Source organism: Mobula birostris, unplaced genomic scaffold (assembly GCF_030028105.1).
Source record: "Mobula birostris isolate sMobBir1 unplaced genomic scaffold, sMobBir1.hap1 scaffold_536, whole genome shotgun sequence".
Classification (NCBI taxonomy): Eukaryota; Metazoa; Chordata; class Chondrichthyes; order Myliobatiformes; family Myliobatidae; genus Mobula; species Mobula birostris.
In genome coordinates, this window is record NW_027278267.1 from 259,580 (window position 1) to 277,766 (window position 18,187).

The 18,187-nt window shown below is 48.5% G+C and overlaps 1 long non-coding RNA gene across 1 annotated transcript in view; it reads left to right on the top strand.

Annotated features, from left to right (window-relative positions):
• LOC140193368 (uncharacterized) overlaps nucleotides 1–7,354 on the top strand; it is a 43,189-nt gene extending 35,835 nt beyond the window's left edge. Inside the window, exons 2-4 of the long non-coding RNA XR_011884759.1 lie at nucleotides 2,289–2,336; nucleotides 2,913–3,324; nucleotides 6,487–7,354. This is a non-coding gene — a long non-coding RNA (uncharacterized lncRNA). The remainder of the gene's footprint in view (nucleotides 1–2,288; nucleotides 2,337–2,912; nucleotides 3,325–6,486) is intronic.
• The last annotated feature ends 10,833 nt before the right edge of the window (nucleotides 7,355–18,187 follow it).

Genomic DNA, 18,187 nt, shown 5'->3' on the forward strand with positions numbered 1-18,187 from the left:
AATTAGAATTAGAATTGATTTAAATCTTACATCCATCCCACAACGTGAGTGAGTAAAAATCCTTGCAATGTACAGACATGTGAATTTAAAAGTTTAATGGCTTGTAGTAAGAAGTCTAATGGCTTGTCCCATGGCCTGTTGGACCTGGCATTAATGCTGTGTTACCGTTTGCCAGATGGAAGCAGCTGACACAGTTTATGGTTGGGGTGACAGTGACCCCAGTGATCTTCCAGGCCTTCTTTACGCACCTGCTGCTGTAAATGTCCTCAATGGACGGAAGTTCACATCCACAGATCTGCTGGGCTGTTTGTACCACTCTCTGCAGCGCCAGCGATCGAGATTGGTGCAGTTACCATCCCAGGTGGTGATACAGCCAGTCAGGAAACTCACTGTGGTGCCCCTGTAGCAGGTCTTGAGGATTTGGTGGCCCATGCCGAACTTCTTCGGTTGCCTGAGGTGGAAGAGATGCTGTTTTGCTTTTTGCCACAAGGCCGGTGTGTACAGTACAAGTGAGATCATTGGAGTGTGTATACCGAGGAACTTGAAACTACTCACCCTGTCATCTGCAGACCCATTGACGTTGATCCTGTCTCTGTTCCTCCTGTAATCCACAATCAGCTCTTTTGTTTTTTGGACATTGAGGGAGAGGTAATTACGCTGGCACCCCTGTGTCAGGATGTCATCCTCTCCTCTGTACGCTCTCTCATCACCACTAGAAATAAGGCCAATTGAAGTTGTGTCAACTGTGAATTGGATCAGCAGATATGAGCTGTGCATGTCAGTACCATCGTGGGTGTAAAGGGAGTAAAGGAGCGTCTCAGGACACAATCCTAGGGGGCTCCTGTGTTGAGGGTCAGAGGGGCAGAGGTGAGGGAGCCAATCCTTACCAATGGTCGTCAATTCGATAGGAAGTCTAGGATCCAGCTGCAGGCCAAGGTCTCTGAGCTTCCTGTCAAATCTGGAGGGAATTCTGGAGTTAAATGCTGAACTGTAGTCCAGAAACAGCATTCTAATGTATGCATCCCTCTTCTCCAGGGGAGTGAAGATGGTGTGTAGTGCTGTGGCTATGGCATTATCAGCAGACCGGTTCTGAAACTAGGTGAATTTTAGGGGTCCAGTGTGGGTGGTAGCAGGCTGCAGATGTAGTCTTTAACCAGCCTCTCAAAGCACTTGCTTATAATTGAGGTGAGTGTACCAGGGCGTGCTGCCTGAACTTGATCTGCTGCCCAACACGTCATAATCTTTTTCCATAGCATGACCTTTCAGGAAAAACAAAGGAGCTGGTTGTGGATTACAGGAGGAATGGAGATGGGCTAACCCCTATTGATGTCAATGGATCTGGGGTTGAGAGGATAAACAGCTTCAAGTTCCTTGGCATCCACATCACCGTGGACCTCACGTGGTCTGTACACACCAGCTGTGTGGTGAAAAAGGCACAACAGCGCCTCTTTCATCTCAGATGGTTGAGGAAGTTTGGTATGGCCCCCAAATCTGAAGAACTTTCTACAGGGATACAACTGAGAGCATCCTGACTGGCTGCATCACTGCCTGGTATGGGAACTGTACCTCCCTTCATCGCAGGACTCTGCAGAGAGTGGTGCGGACAGCCCAGCACATTTGTAGTTGTGAACTTCCCATGATTCAGGAAATTTACGAGGACAGGTGTGAAAAGGGCCCATAAGGTCATTGCGGACCAATGTTATCCCAACTACAATCTGTTCCAGCTTCTACCATCTGGGAAGTGGTACCACAGCATAAAAGCCAGGACCAACAGGCTCCAGGACAGCTTCTTCCGCCAGGCCATCAGACTGATGAACCCACGCTGATTTGAGTGTACTCTGTAATACATTGACTGTTCTATTTATTATTAATTATTATAAATTACTATAATTGCACATTTAGGTGGAGATGTAACGTAAAGATTTTTACTCCTCATGTATGTGAAGGATGTAAGAAATAAAGTCAGTTCAATTCAGGTCATACCCTTACTCTCCCCCGGCTTGGGAAGCTCTAAGTTATTTAACAGAGTGGCTTGATAGCCTGGACGTAACTACTCCTGCTCTCCATCTCGCTTCTCTGGCACGTGGAGGACAACACTCGGACAATACGTTGCCACTGCTCCAAAACCATGGGTGTTGTCCATACACCCGGTACCCCAGACAGCACCCCACCTCTGGTACGTCCTGTGGTATGTGAAACATAGCCCCCGTTATGCTGACTCTTGCCGACAATGTCAATTGTGCAATGAAAATATTTTAATATTTGTTTGTTGCTCTTTTCTGATTCAGCAGCGGGAGGTATCCGCAAACAGAGGACGTACTGTACACGTGTTAAAGGTGAGAGAAAATTACAATTTGAGTTATATAAAGAATAAAACACAGAAAGGAAGAATAATGGTTAATAAAGCAGTACAAGGGACAAAGTAATACTTATCAACCTATCACAAAACCGTGCTACACAACACACTGTCAGAGGGAACCAAAGATGCTCAACAGCTTTCCCTCAGTCTCCGCCTCTCTTTCCTTCTCTCTATCTCTGTCCTTGTCTCTATCCCTGACTCTCAGCACGGGTCATGGCCCAGCCTGAGAGAAAATTCCCCCTTACCCCTTTTTATAGCCTTTCAGATCCCTTCAAAAATCTATCACAACATTTGCCCTTGTACTTTCCCAGACAAATGTGTTTTCCACCATTTTCTGCTCTCAAGACAATGCACTGGTACTCACACAAAGTTCTTGGAACATGGCTGTGAACTGGTTCCTTTGTACTTTCCAACACAATCTCACATCCCAGGCTAACACCATTTTGTGTTATTGGTGATACAGATATTAACATATACTCAAGGAAGAATCACAGATGTATAAGTGATAAAATGGTGAATCTGAATCTGATTCTTTCTGGATGATTTTACACAGCAGTTGAGTGATCTGCATTTATACGGCCTCAGCAACACGTTTCTGAACTGTGGTGTGCCAGTCACCTGTAAAAGTTAATGCTTCTCAGCAATGCAGGAGACCAATTCTATCTGGCCTCTGGTCATGTTGACTCCTGAAATGGTTGCATGAAGGTTGACACGTTGATGATGAAACATCTAATAATTCAACAAACTCAAGAATGATCGAAGTTCGGCTGAATCAGCTGAAGGTGCTACTTTGATAATAACACAAACAAAAGAAAATCTGCAGATGGAAATCCGAGGAACATACAAAAAATGCTGGAGGAACTCAGCAGGCCAGGCAGCATCTATGGGACAAAGTACGGTCAGCATTTCGGGCCGAGACCTTCTTCAGGACTGAGAAGAAAGGGGGAAGATGTCAGAATAAAAAGGTGAGTGGGGAGTGTGGGAAAGGAGGCTAGCTGGAAGGTGATAGGTGAAGGCAGACGGGTGGGAGAGGTAAAGGGCTGGGGGAGAAGGGATCTGATAGGAGAGGCAAGTGGACCACAGGAGAAAAGGCAGGAAGAGAGGACCCAAGGGGAAAGTTATAGGCAGGTGAGAAGAGTTAAAAGGCCAGAGTGGGAAACAGAGAAAAAGAAGAGGGGGAGGGAATTTTTTATATCCAAAGAGGAAAGCAATATTCATGCCATCAGTTTGGAGGCCACTGAGATGGAACACAAGGTCACAAACAAGAGAAAATCTGCAGATGCTGGAAATCCGAGCAACACACACACACAGTGCTGGAGGAGCTCAGCAGGCCAGGCAGCATCTATGGAAAAGAGTACAGTCAATGTTTCAGGCTGAAACCCTTTGGCAGAACTGGAGAAAAACAGCTGAGGAGTAGATTTGAAAGGTGGGGGGAGGGGAGGGGGAGAGAGAAATGCCGGGCGATAGGTGAACTTGGAGAGGGAGGGATGATGTAAAAGCTAGGAAGTTGATTGGTGAAAGAGACAGAAGACCATGGATGAAAGAAGAAAGGCAGGGGGACGAGCACCAGAGGGAGGTGTTCAAGGAGATAACATGAGAGAGCGACAAGGGGATGGGAAATGGTGAAGGGGGGTCATGGAGGCATTACTGGAAGTTGGAGAAATCGATGTTCATGCCATCAGGTTGGAGGCTACCCAAGGTGTTGCTCCTCCAACCTAAGTGTGGCCTCATCACGACAGTGGAGGAGGCCACGGATTGACATATCGGAATGGGAAGTGGAATTAAAATGGGTGACCACTGGGAGATCCTGCTTGTTCTGGCAGACGGAGCATAGGTGTTCAGCGAAGCAGTCTCCCAATCTATGTCAGGTCTCACCGATATACAAGAGGTCACACTTGGAGCACCCAACACAGTATATGGCCCCAATAGACTCACAGCTGAAGTGTCACCTCACCTGGAAGGACTGTTTGGGGCCCTGAATGGTAGTAAGGGAGGAGGTGTAGGGGTGGGTGATGCACTTGTTCCACTTGAAAGGATAAATGACAGTCGACGTTTCGGGCTGAAACCCTTTGGCACAACTGGAGGAAAAAAAGCTGAGGAGTAGAAGTTTCGGAGAATTATGTACTGGATGTGGAAGCTGGTGGGGTGGTAGGTGAAGACAAGAGGAACCCTATCCCTGGTAGTGTGGTGGGAGGATGGGGTAAGAGCAGATGTGCATAAAATGGAAGAGATGTGATTGAGGGCAGCGTTGATGGTTGATGAAGGGAATCCCCTTTCTTTGAAAAAGTAGAACATCTCCTTCATTCCAGAATGAAAAGCCTCATCCTGAGAGCAGATGCAGTGGAGACGGAGGAGTTCAGAGAAAGGAATGGCATTTATACAAGTAGCAGGCTGGGCGGAGGTATAGTCCAGGTAGCTGTGAGAGTCTGTTGGTTTATAATAGATATCGGTGGATGAGCTGTCTCTGGAGATATAGACAGTGAGATCGAGAAAAGGAAGGGAAGTGTCAGAAATGAACCAGGTGAATTTGAGAGCTGGGTGGAAGTTGGAAGCAAAGTGGATGAAATCGACGAGTTCAGTACGGGTACAGGAAGCAGCACCAATTCAGTCATTGATGTAGCGTAGGAAAAGTGCGGAACGGTCACTAGTGTAGGACTGCAACATAGACCCTTCCACGTAGCCGACAAACAGGCAGGCATGGCTGGGATCCATGGGGGTGCCCATGGCAACCCCTTTTGTTTGAAGGAAGCGGGAGGATCCAAAGCAGAAATTATTTAGATTGAGAACAAGTTCCATGTAGCAATTGAGTCCCACAGCATCACTGTTTCACCGTGCTTTTGAATGACTGCAAACAGGAGCGGCCCAGTCACAGCTCAGCTTGGGACAGAATACCATGTCTCTTCAGACAGCCCAGTTCATGCACAACTGCTTCTTTTGAGATCTGGAGAAGAGTTTGGGTCTTGTGGAAGGTGTGAGTAGCTTGTACTTCCACATGGATCTTCACATTGAAATCCTTTAAATTTGTGTTTATCTATCCAGATGGTGGTCAAACACCTTCCTTCCTTTCTGAGGTGAATATCTTCTGAGTTTACTGTGAACTTGTTAACCCAGCTTTGCCCTGCGATACAAGTCTGCCCCTTAATTCCCACCAGACGCAACATCCATTTACTGCCTCTTGCACTTCATTTTTCCACTGGAAATGAAACTCCTCCACAACAGGAAATCTGGGTCCATAAATGACAAGTAGTGAATGCCTGTTGGCTACAAGAGACAAGAGGTCAGCCTCTCCTTGTATATGTGCTCTGGCCTGAGTGACAATGATATCCCAGTGTTCAGCATCGTACTAACTTTCATGCCAGGTCAATGTAGAAGTAAGTTCTGTCACTGTTGTGTAGACAGTTAATTGTTAACAGTTCATTGTTGTGTTTGATGTCAATCACGTAGTTTGTAGAAACGCAGCCTTGTGCCCTTTTGCAGACTTTGTGTGGACATTTGTCCACAACCCCATTGCCTTTACTGGTGAAACCTACAGAACATTTGCTGGTGGTTTCCAGTACAGCATGAATATGCTTGTGTCACGTGGCCTTCATTTTCATTTCATGTTTCTGAGAACCCGGAGTTGCTGGTAAAGTGCAGGAGGTCCGTTTCAATGTTCAGCACACGTTGCATCAGGGTGCTGTGTGGACTTTTTGAACAGCACCTCCTGGTTTAGAGTGGCATACTCGCTCATGTAGACTTGCAGACAAATTTCAAAGCTGACTTAAAAGTCAAATCCTCTTCTGACAAGCTTCATCTATTTGTGCTAAGCTCTGGTCACTGGAGGAGATCTGCATTGTGTTCGGTGCTCACAGTGTGGTGCTCTCTACTCTGGGAAAACTTAAATCTGTTGCACCCTCTGCAGGACTGCAAAAAACCTCCATTTATTCTGCGAGTGTAAGCCTGGAGTTTCAGTCTCCTGTTAGTTTAATACCCTGACCCACTGGCTTCTGTGTTTTCAAGCTCCCAGATTACCTCAATGATGCTGCTCTGTGAATCCAGGCACAGCCCCTCATCATTATCATACAGATACTCCTCATTCATATCAGTCATCGGGAATTTAATGCTGGTGTTTCTCTTCCTTTTGACAGTAAGACCACAAGACATTGGAGCAGAATTAGGCCATTCAGCCCATTGAGTCTGCACTGTCATTTCATCACGGCTGATCCCGAATCCCACTCAACCCCACAAACCAGCTTTCTCGCCGTATTCTCAAGTGAGGCGGGAGGAGAAGATGGCGGTGCGCTTGCGTGTGCGCAGCTCTCCAGTCAAAAATGATATCGTTTCAGTTAAATTGGGGCCGTGGACAATTCCGATTTGATGGAGAATGGATGTGAAAGCACAGAGGAACATCTGGAGAAACTTGTGAAATGCCCGTTCACTGCTGTCATTACTGTGTGGTCAGGAATCTTTCGGAGGGTAGGCCTCAAAATCCCCAGCCTTGCCTGCTTTTGGCGACCGAGAAGGAGGTCGAATCGTTCGGACAGAGATGGTGCTCAGTACTCGGTGACGGAGAGCTGATCAGAGCTCGAAGTTTTCGGATGACTCAGAGTCGGATTGTGGTCGGCATGGCAAGGAGAGTTTTTCTTCCTTCTCCCGTCTGTGTGAGATGTGGGACACTTGAAAAACTTGGAACTTTACTGTGCCCATGGACTTCTTCATCAAGTTATGGTATTGTGCACTGTTGTAACTATATGTTATAATTATGTGGTTTTGTCAGTTTTTTCAGTCTTGGGCTGTCCTGTGTTTTGTGATATCACACCAGAGGAAATAATGTATCATTTCTTAATGCATGCAATACGAAATGACAATAAAAGAGGACTACGTGTCTTCATAATCTTCATCTTATATTCTTTTCAATGACCCGACTGATCAGGAAATGATCAACTTCCACCTTAAGTATACACACAAACTTGGCCTCCAACACAGTCCGTGGCAGAGCATTCCACAAATTTACGACTCTGGCTCAAAAATATTCCTCCTTACCTCTGTTCTAAAGGGTCGCCACTCAATTGTGAGAATGTGCCCTCATGTTGTGCATTGGAAACATCCTCTCCACATCCACCCTATCTAGTCCTTTCAACATTCAGTAGGTTTCAATGAGATCCCCCCGCAGTCAGTACAGGCCCAACCTGCCAAACACTCTTCATATGTTAACCCCTTCATTCTCGGAATCATCCTCGTGAACCTCCTCTGAACTCTCTCCAATGACAACACATCCTTAATGAGATATGGAGTCCAAAACTGTTGGCAATACTGTAAGTGTGGCCTGGCTAGTGTCTGGCTCAGCATGGTTTCCCTGCTTTTACATTCTATTCCCCTTGAAAGAGATGCCAATGTTGCATTTGCCTTCTTTACCACAGACTCAACCTGTAAATTAACCTTCTGGGACTGTTGCATGAGGACTCCCAAGTCCCTCTGCACCTCTGATGTTTGAAACTTCTCCCCGTTCCCCAAAAGAACAATAGTCTGTGCTGCTGTTCTTTTACTAGAAATGCATTCTCGTACATTTCCCAACAATGCATTCCATCTGCCACCTTTTTACCCATTCTTCCAATTTGTCTAAGTCCTGCTGCAATTGCATTGCTTCTGCAGCACTACCTACCCCTTCACCTGTCTTCGTATCATCCACAGACTTGGCCACAAAGCCATCAATTCCATTCTAAGTCATTGACAAACAATGTGAAAAGCAACAGTCCCAATACTGGCCCCGGAGGAAACCACTAGTCACCAGCAGCCAACCAGAAAAGGCCCCCTTTATTCCCATTCGCTGCCTCCTGCCTGTCAGCCATTCCGCTATCCATGCCAGTACCTTTCCTGCAACGCCAGAGGATCTTATCTTGTTGATCAGCCTCATGTGTGGCACCTTACCAAACACCTTCTGAAAATCCAAGTAAATGACATCCACTACCTCTCCTTTGTCCAGCCTGCTTGTTACTTCCTCAAAGAACTGTAACAGATTTGTCAGGAACGATTTCCCTTCACAGAACCATGCTGACTTTTGACTTATTTTATCATTAATTTCCAAGTACCCCGAAATCTCAACCTTAATAATAGACTCCAACACTTTCCCAACAACTGAGGTTAGACTAACTGTACTATAATTTCCATTCTTTTCCTTTCCTCCCTTCTTAATGAGTGGAGTGATATTTGCAATTTTCCAGTCTGCAACCAGACCAGAATCAAGTGATTCTTGAAAGTTCTTGACCAATGCATCTGTTATCTCTTAAGCAACCTTTCTCAGGACTCTGGGAGGTAGTCCATGTGGTCCAGGTGACTTATCCACCTGAAGACCTTTGAGCTTGCCTCGCACTTTTTCCTTTGTAACAGCAGTGGCACTCACTCCTGTTCCCCGACACTCACGGACCTCTGGTCTTCCACAGAGAAGATGATGCAAAGTATACATTAAGTTCATCTATCATTTCTTTCTCCCCATTACTATCTCACCAGTATTATTTTCTAGTGATCCAACATCAACTCTTACCTCCCTTTTACTCTTGATATAACTGAAAAAAACTTTTAGTATCCTGGTTTATATTATGGGCTAATCTGCCCTCAGATTTAATCATTTCCCTTCTTATAACTTTTTCAGTACTTTTTATTGGGTTTTAAAAGCTTCCTAATCATCTAACCTCCAACTCAGTTCTGCTACATTAGATGCCCTTTCCTTGGCTTTTATATACTCCTTACCTTCCTTTGTCAGCCACAGTTGTCACCCCTGCCATTTGAGAACTTCGGCCGCTGTGGGATATGTCTATCCTGCGCCTTGTGAACTATGCTCTGCTCTGCTGTCATCTCCGTCAATATCCTCCTCCAATAAACCTGGGCAAGCTCCTCTCTGATGCCTCTGTAATTCCCTTTATTTCGTTGCAATACTGAATTATGCTTCTTCCTCTGAAATTGCAGTTTTAGCTGTTTTTTGGTAATAGTTCTGATAACAACCCTGGTCTGCAGCCTAGCACAGTCATTATACCTTCTCTCCACTGTACAGGACTTTGCAATTTACAGCAAACTTGTCTTCTTATTTTTCTCATTCTGATGAAAGGTCCTTGGCCCAAAATATTGACTGATGTTCCTTGCAAATGCTACCTGGCCTGCTGAATTCTTCAGAAGTTTGGTATGTACCACAATATACTTTATTAAAATATAATTTTCCATTTCTGAGCAAAATGTGAATTGTTGAACTGGACGATTTTGTCAAAGTCCTCTTTTGTTTCCACAAATTTACCCTTTATTTTTTTGCCATGTAGTCAAAGCCCAGAGTGCATTTAATTCTTCTTAAGTTAATCAGTATGGTAATTTGTTTAAACTTTGGGAGAATTTCTGCTTGTGTACATTTTATAGAAAAGATGAAATAACATAAAATACATTAACTGCAACTTTCTGACAGTGAAAGTCTTGATTGTACTCTGCCACTGCAGCCAGTCTCTCAGTGCCTGAAGTTGCTCGATCACTTGCTGGACCTTTGTGAGAAATCTTGCTGCATATGTTGTTCATGACAAACTTTGTGTCACAGGAAGTACAGCGTTAACATTAGAAGGATTGTGAGGGAAGCCGTGGCCTGATGAAGAAACACAGATGCTAACGCCAGAGGTGCTTTCATAGGAACTGTCAGTTGATCAAAGGAAATCCAGGAGTTTAATTAGTTACTACTGGGGAATTTACTCTTGTACCTCAAACCAAAAGCAACACAGTAGCTCATATAGTATTCCCTTTCTATCTCTTACTAACTCTTCCTTCAGTTAGTCCTGACGAAGGGTCTCGGCCTGAAATGTCGAATGTACCTCAAGATGCTGCCTGGCCTGCTGCATTCACCAGCAACTTTGATGTGTGTTACTCATATAGTATTATTGGTTCAGAGTTTAAATGGCCAAGTTGTAATCCTGACCTCAGGTCTTGTTTGTGGAATTTACACATTTTCTCTGTGACTGTGCAGGATTGCCCTGCATGCTTAGATTCCTAATGCATCCCATAAACTCTCAGATTGGTAGGCTAATTGGTTGCTGTAAATACTGTAATGACTGGAGGAATATTTGGAGAGTTGATGTGAATGTGAGGAGAATAAAATGAATTAGGGCAGGATTAATGTCAGTGGGTGGTTAGTGTTAACAGAAATTTTGTGGACCAGCTGGCCTGTTTCCATCCTGTTCCATTTTGTTAATCTATCTAGGTAAATGAAATATACTAGTTATAAATGGATCTAGTGCATTCCCAGCGAATATGACAAATAAACTCTTCTCAGACTTCCAGCTGGGTATAGGTATCGATTTTAACTGCCATTTTGATGACAAACTCTGGCATATCACCAACTGGACATGCCCAGGTATCATCCCTGATGAACACGGCAGAGTTTGTCATTGAGAAGTCGGTTAAAATTGGTATCTGTACCCGGCATAACTTGTAATATTATTTGGAGTTACATGTGGCCGTTATGGTATTGTGGTTATTATTTCATTTGAGTGTATGATTAAATCACCCTGACACAGTGGTGTCAGGAAAACAACCTCTCCCTCAATGTTGCAGAAACGAAGGAGCTGGTTGTGGACTACAGGAGGAACAGAGACTGGCTAGCCCCTATTGACATCAATGGGACTTTCCAGCGGGGTGCTCATGGACTGAGCTGTATTTTGGCGTCGCTCCGTACACCTTATCTTTTTTACATGTAACTACTCTTATTTACTTTACCTATACCTACATTAAATGATTTATAGTACAAATATATCTTTGAACTTCGACTTTTACTTACTGAGAATGCTTACCAGAGCATGAGAAGTTAAAAATGGAAAGGGCTCCGGCAGGAATGGAAAAAAAGATGGTGATCCTGAAGCATCGAAGGAAGCTCCAGTAACTGCTGAAGCAATGAAGAAACTTCTAGACGATACAGTTAATCGAAGACTTGCCGTAATTTAAGGTGTGGTGAAGACGACTCAGGATGATCTTAAATCATTCAGACATGAAATCGATCAGCAACAAATTAGAATCGTGGAACTAGACAAAGATGGCCGGAAAAAGGATTGAAAAATTGACGCTCTTGAAAAAAAGTTAACTTTGGTAACTCAACAGTTGGAGCGTTATAAAGCTAAGACTAATGATTTTGAAAATCGCTCTCAATGACAGAATCTGTGAATAATCAGTTTTCCTGAAGACGTTGAGACGGGAGATCCTACTAAATATTTTTCTAATTTGTTAGTGGATGTGTTTGGTCCAGGTATATTGGAGGAACCCCCACTATTAGACTGCGCACACCGTTCTTTATGTTTTAAACCGGTGAAACCTATTGACATCAATGGATCTGGGGTTGAGCGGGTGAACAGCTTTAAGTTCCTTGGTGTAAACATCACTGAGGATCTCACACGGTCTGTACATGCCGTCTGTGTGGTGAAAAAGGTACAACAGTGCCTCCTCACCTCAGACGGTTGAGGAAGTTTGGTATGGCCCTCCAATTTCGAAGAACTTTCTATAGGGGCACAATTGAGAGCATCCTGACTGACATCACTGCCTGGTATGGGAACTGCACTTCCCTCTGTGTAAAAATTACCTCTTACATCAATAATTAGTGAGGCACAGAGAGGTCCATATTTACTGACAAGTACCTTTATTGTTTAAACTATACACTAAATACACTCACTAGGTATCCCTGATTCTCTTGAATAGTCAAAGAATAGCAAAGGTATTCCCTGGGCAAAGGAGTCTACACTGGCCAGGCATTCCTCGTAGTCCCTCTTCACTCGCCACATGTTCCACGCAGGGTTGCTCACGCTTGTATCTGCGATGGTTATTCAAAGTTACCACGGCCAGCACACACGAAGCATCCACTTTTATATCCATTCTTTTATCAATTCAAATATCGCAGTCCAGTGTCATTGACCACAGGTCATGTGTCTGCCCTCTAACACCTTGTTATTGGCCCTGCTCCATGCCAGCATCCATTTGCTGCCCTTTTCCCACCAAGTGACAGTGGCTTTGGCTCGAGAGGCTGAGGACGAGATTGCTCCCAGTGAGGTAAGGCCGGGTAAGTTCCTTTAACTCAGGGGTCCCCAACCTCTTCTGCACCGCGGACCAGTGTAATATTGACAATATTCTTGCGGACCGGCCAATGGCGGGGTGGGGGGGTGCGTTAATCACGACTGCAATATAGGTGATAAGTCAACTAGAAGTCACTTATAAGTGGCTAATACACTCAATTTCGTTGCTATAAAGGGTTTATCTAATGAATTTAATATTAAACACACAGCGCATATTTTCCTCACATGAATATAGTGATAAGTCAATTATATGTCAACAGCATCATAACATTATAAGTGACGTTTGGATATTAAACACACAGCGCATATTTTCCTCGTATGAACATATAAAATCATTGCAACACACCAATATCGCTGAACCAGTGGGAGCCCTGGGCTTGTTTCCCTGCAACAAGACGGTCCTATTGAGGGGTGATGGGAGACAGCAATACTCGAAGGGGGTTCCTCATGTCCAGTCTATTCTGCAATTTAGTTTTTGTTGCATTCATTGCAGAAAACACCACTTTGCAGAGATATGATGTTGGAAATGGAAGCAACGTTTTCAGTGTTTTTGTGGCTATCTGTCATAACGCGGTGGCTGGGAACGGACCCAAGTGCAAGACAGAGACACTGAAGTACAAGGGACAGGACTAGGATACAGGACGATGGCAAGGACATGGACACGAAAACTGGGGACCCGGAACAGGACCGGACAAGAGAGCTAGGAGCCCGGTCTTGGACTCCGTGCCAGAGACTAGACAAGGACCCAGTATCTGGGTCTTGCCTCTGGCTCGGACCCCAGAACTAGGCAAGGACGAGGCTTGGCAGGCAGGCAGGGCGAGGCTGGAGTCTTCAGCCTTGAGTCTAGATGCAAGGCTTGGCAGGTGGCAGGAGGCTGGAGTCTTCAGGCTTGAGGCTAGAGGTTAGAGACTTGGCTTGGCTTGGCAAGAGGCTGAAGGCAGGAGACTAGAGTCGAGGCTTGGCAGGAGGCTGGAGGCAGGAGATTCGAGGCGAGGCTTGTCAGGAGGCTGGAGGCAGGTGACTCGAGGTGAGGCCTGGCAGGAGGCTGGAGGCAGGAGACTTGAGGCGAGGCGAGGCTTGAGGCTGGAGGCAGACTCCTCCTGGGCAGGGTGCGGTACACCTGGGCAGGGCACGGTTCAGCAACCGACAGAGGCAAGGGACAGGAAGGAACAGAACCAACCGCAGGTAATGGCGAGATGGCCTGGCTTCCCTGGCGGAGGGAAGGGACAGAACCATCGCCAGGTAATGGCAAAACGGCCTGGTTTACCTGGGCGGAGGCAAGGGACAGGAAGGGAGATAGGTACAGGGTGGTTCCAGGACAAGACAGCAGGCGAGACGAGCGTGAGTTACCAGCAAGACAAGGCAAGGCTTCAGGTAAGGCAAGGCGCGACAAGAACTTCAGACGAGGCGAAAGTTACCGGCAAGACAAGGCAGGGCTTCAGGCGAGGAAACAGAAGGCAGAGCAAGGGATATAAGCAGTAAAGACAAGAACAATCCAGCAGCCACACCCTAGGCCCCTGAAGGTATTTATGCAGACAGCCCCAACTAGCATCAGCTGCCTCCATTAGCTCAACAAGAACAGAAACAGGGTAGATAGAAAAACCTGGAGCAAGGGTCGATAGACCAGACCATGAACTGGAAAACAGACTTCACAGACCGGACCATGACAATACTGCCCCCCCACCCCCCGACCTTACAGGCACCTCCTGGCTACCAAACAGGGTATCCAGACTATGGACGACCCGGGCGGGTGGCAGAGTATGTGACAGAAAGGAACCCCAGGTGGCAAGAGGAAAACTACAGTGTTTGTGTCACTGGGTCCATGGTTGGCTGGATTATTCTGTCATAAGGCGATGGCTGGGAACGGACCCAAGCCCAAGACACAGACACTGAAGTACAACGGACAGAACTAGGATACAAGGTGATGGCAAGGACATGGACACGAAAACTCGGAACCCGGAACTGGACTGGACAAGAGAGCTAGGAGCCCGGACTTGGACTCTGAGCCAGAGACAGGACAAGGACCCAGTACCTGGGTCCTGCCTCTGTTCCGGACCCCAGAGCTAGGCAAGGACGAGGCTTGGAAGGCAGGGAGGACGAGTCTGGAGTCTTCAGGCTTGAGGCTAGAGGTTAGAGACTTGGCCTGGCTGGGCAAGAGGCTGAAGGCAGGAGACTCGAGGCGAGGGTTAGCAGCAGGCTGGAGGCAGGAGTCTCGAGGCGAGGCTTGGCAGCAGGCTGGAGGCCGGAGACTCGAGGCGAGGCTTGAAAGGAGGCTGGAGGCAGGAGACTCGAGGCGAGGCTTGTCAGGAGGCTGGAGGCAAGAGACTCGAGGCGAGGCTTGGCAGGAGACTGGAGGCAGGAGTATCGAGGCGAGGCTTGGCAGGAGGCTAAAGGCAGGAGACTCGAGGCGAGGCTTAGCAGGAGGCTGGAGGCGAGGCTTGGCAGGAAGCTGGAGACAAGAGACTCGAGGCGAGGCTTGGCAGGAGGCTGGAGACAGGAGACTTGAGGCGAGGCTTGGCAGGAGGCTGGAGACAGACTCCTCCTGGGCAGGGCGGAGTTCACCTTAGCAGGGCGCGGTTCACCTGGGCAGGGCGTGGTACTCCTGTGCAGGGCACGGATCACCACCCGACAGAGGCAAGGAACAGGAAACGACAGAACCAACCCCAGGTAACGGCAAGACGGCCTGGCTTACCTGGGCGGAGGCAAGGGACAGGAAGGGAGCTAGGTACAGGGTGGCTCTAGGACAAGAGTGCAGGCGAGACGAGGCGTGAGTTACCAGCAAGACAAGGCAAGGCTTCAGGCAACGCAAGGCGAGTCAAGAACTTCAGGCGAGGCGAGAGTTACCGGTAAGACAGGGCAGAGCTTCAGGCGAGGAAGCAGAAGACAGAGGAAGGGATACACGGAGTAAGGACAAGAAGAATCCAGCAGCCACACCTGGGTCTCTGAAGGTATTTATGCAGCCAGCCCCAATGAGCATCAGCTGCCTCAATTAGCTCAACAAGAACAGAAACAGGGTAGATAGGAAAACCTGGAGTAAGGGTCGATGGACCGGACAGTGAACCGGAATACAGACTTCACTGTCCAGAACATGACAATACACGCACCCCCCGCACCCCACGGGAGCTTACTGGCGACCAAACAGAATATTAAGACTATTGACGACTCGGGCGGGTAGGAGAGTATGTAACAGAAAGGAACTCCGGGTGACAAGAGGAAAACGACAGTGTCTGTGTCGCTGGGTCCATGGTTGGCTGGATTGTTCTGTCATAAGGCATGGCTGGGAACGGACCCAAGTGCAAGGCACAGACACTGAAGTACAACGGACAGGACTAGGATACAGTGCGATGGCAAGGACATGGACACGAAAACTGGGAACCTGGAACAGGACTGGAGAAGAGAGCTAGGAGCCCAAGCTTGGACTCCGAGCCAGAGACTGGACAAGGACCCAGTACTTGGGTCTTGCCTCTGGCCCGGACACCAGAACTAGGCAAGGATGAGGCTTGGAAGGCAGGCAAAGCGAGGCAGGAGTCTGCAGGCAGGACGAGGCAGGAGTCTTCAGGCTTGAGGCTAGAAGTTAGAGACTTGGCTTGGCTTGGCAAGAGGCTGAAGGCAGAAGACTCGAGGCGAGGCATGGCAGGAGGATGGAGGCAGGAGACTCGAGGCGAAGCTTGGCAGGAGCATGGAGGCAGGAGACTCAAGGCGAGGCTTGATAGGAGGCAGGAGTCTCGAGGCGAGGCTTGGCAGGAGGATGGAGGCAGGCAACTTGAGACGAGGCTAGGCAGGAGGCTGGAGGAAGGAGAGATGAGGCGAGACAAGGCTGGGGGCTGGAGGCAGGAAACCTGAGACGAGGCGAGGGTGGAGGCTGGAGGCAAACTCGTCCTGGGCATGGCGCGGTTCACCTTAGCAGGGCGTGGTACTCCTGTGCAGGGCGTGGATCATCACCGGACAGAGGCAAGGGACAGGAAGGGACAGAACCAACCGCAGGAAACGGCGAGATGGCATGGCTTACCTGGGCGGAGGCAAGGGACAGGAAGGGAGCTACGTACAGGGTGGCTCCAGGACAAGATAGCAGGCGAGACGAGGCGTGAGTTACCAGCACGACAAGGCAAGGCTTCAGGCAACGCTAGGCGAGACAAGAACTTCAGGCGAGGCGAGAGTTACCGGCAAGACAGGGCACAGCTACAGGCGAGGTAACAAAAGACAGAGGAAGGGATACACGGATTAAGGACAAGAAGAATCCAGCAGCCACACCTGGCCTCTGAAGGTATTTATGCAGCCAGCCCCAATGATCATCAGCTGCCTCAATTAGCTCAACAAGAAGAGAAACAGGGTAGATATGAAAACCTGGAGTAAGGGTCGATAGACCGGACCGTGAACCGGAATACAGACTTCACTGACCGGAACATGAGAATACACTCATCCCCCCATCACCCCACGGGAGCCTGATAGCGACCAAATAGAGTATCCAGACTATGGACGACCCGGGCGGGTGGGACAGTAAGTAACAGGAAGGAACTCCGGGTGGCAAGAGGAAAACGACAGTGTCTGTGTCGCTGGGTCCAAGGTTGGCTGGCTTGTTCTCTCATAAGGCGGTGGCTGGAACGGACCCAAGTGTAAGACACAGACACTGAAGTACAACGGACAGGACTAGGATACAGGGCGATGGCAAGGACATGGACACGAAAACTGGGAACCCGGAACAGGACAGGACAAGAGAGCTAGGAGCCCAAGCTTGGACTCTGAGACAGAGACTGAACAAGGACACACTACTTGGGTCTTGCCTCTGGCCCGGAACCTAGAACAAGACAAGGACAAGGCTTGGAAGGCAGGCAGAACGAGGCAGGAGTCTGAAGACAGGACGAGGCTGGAGTCTTCAGGCTTGAGGCTAGAAGTTACAGACTTGGCTTGGCTTGGCAAGAGGCAGAAGGCAGGAGACTCGAGGCGAGGCTTGGCAGGAGGCTGGAGGAAGGAGACTCGAGGCGAGGCTTGGCAGGAGGCTGAAGGCAGAAGGCTCGAAGTGAGGCTTCGCAGGAGGCTGGAGGTAGGAGACTCGAGGCGAGACTTGGCAGCAGGCTGGAGGCAGGAGACTCGAGGCGAGGATTGGCAGCAGGCTGGAGGCAGGAGACTCGAGGCGAGGCTTGGCAGGAGGCTGAAGGCAGAGGACTCCAGGCGAGGCTTGGCAGGAGCATGGAGGCAGGAGACTCAAGGCGAGGCTTGGTAGGAAGCAGGAGTCTCGAGGCGAGGCTTGGCAGGAGGCTAAGGCCAGGAGAATCGAGGCGAGGCTTGGCAGGAGGCCAGAGACTGGAGACTCGAGGCGCGGCTTGGCAGTAGGCTGGTGGCAGGAGACTCGAGGGGAGGCTTGGCAGGAGGCTAGAGGCTGGAGACTCGAGGCGAGGCTTGGCAGGAGAATGGAGTCAGCAGAGTCAAGGCGAGGCTTGGCAGGAGGCAGGATTCTCGAGGCGAGGCTTGGCAGGAGACTGAAGGCAGGAGATTCGAGTTGAGGCTAGATAGGAGGCTGGAGGCAGGAAACCCGAGGCGAGGCTAGGCTGGAGGGTGCAGACAGGAGACTCGCGGCGAGGCTTGGCAGGAGGGTGCAGACAGGAAACTCGCGGCGAGGCTTGGCAGGAGACTCGAGGCAGGAGATTCGAGGCAAGGCTTGGCAGGAGACTAGAGGCAGGAGGCTCGAGGCGAGGCTTGAAGTAGGCTGGTGGCAGGAGACTCGAGGGGAGGCTTGGCAGGAGGCAGGAGGCAGGAGACTCGAGGCGAG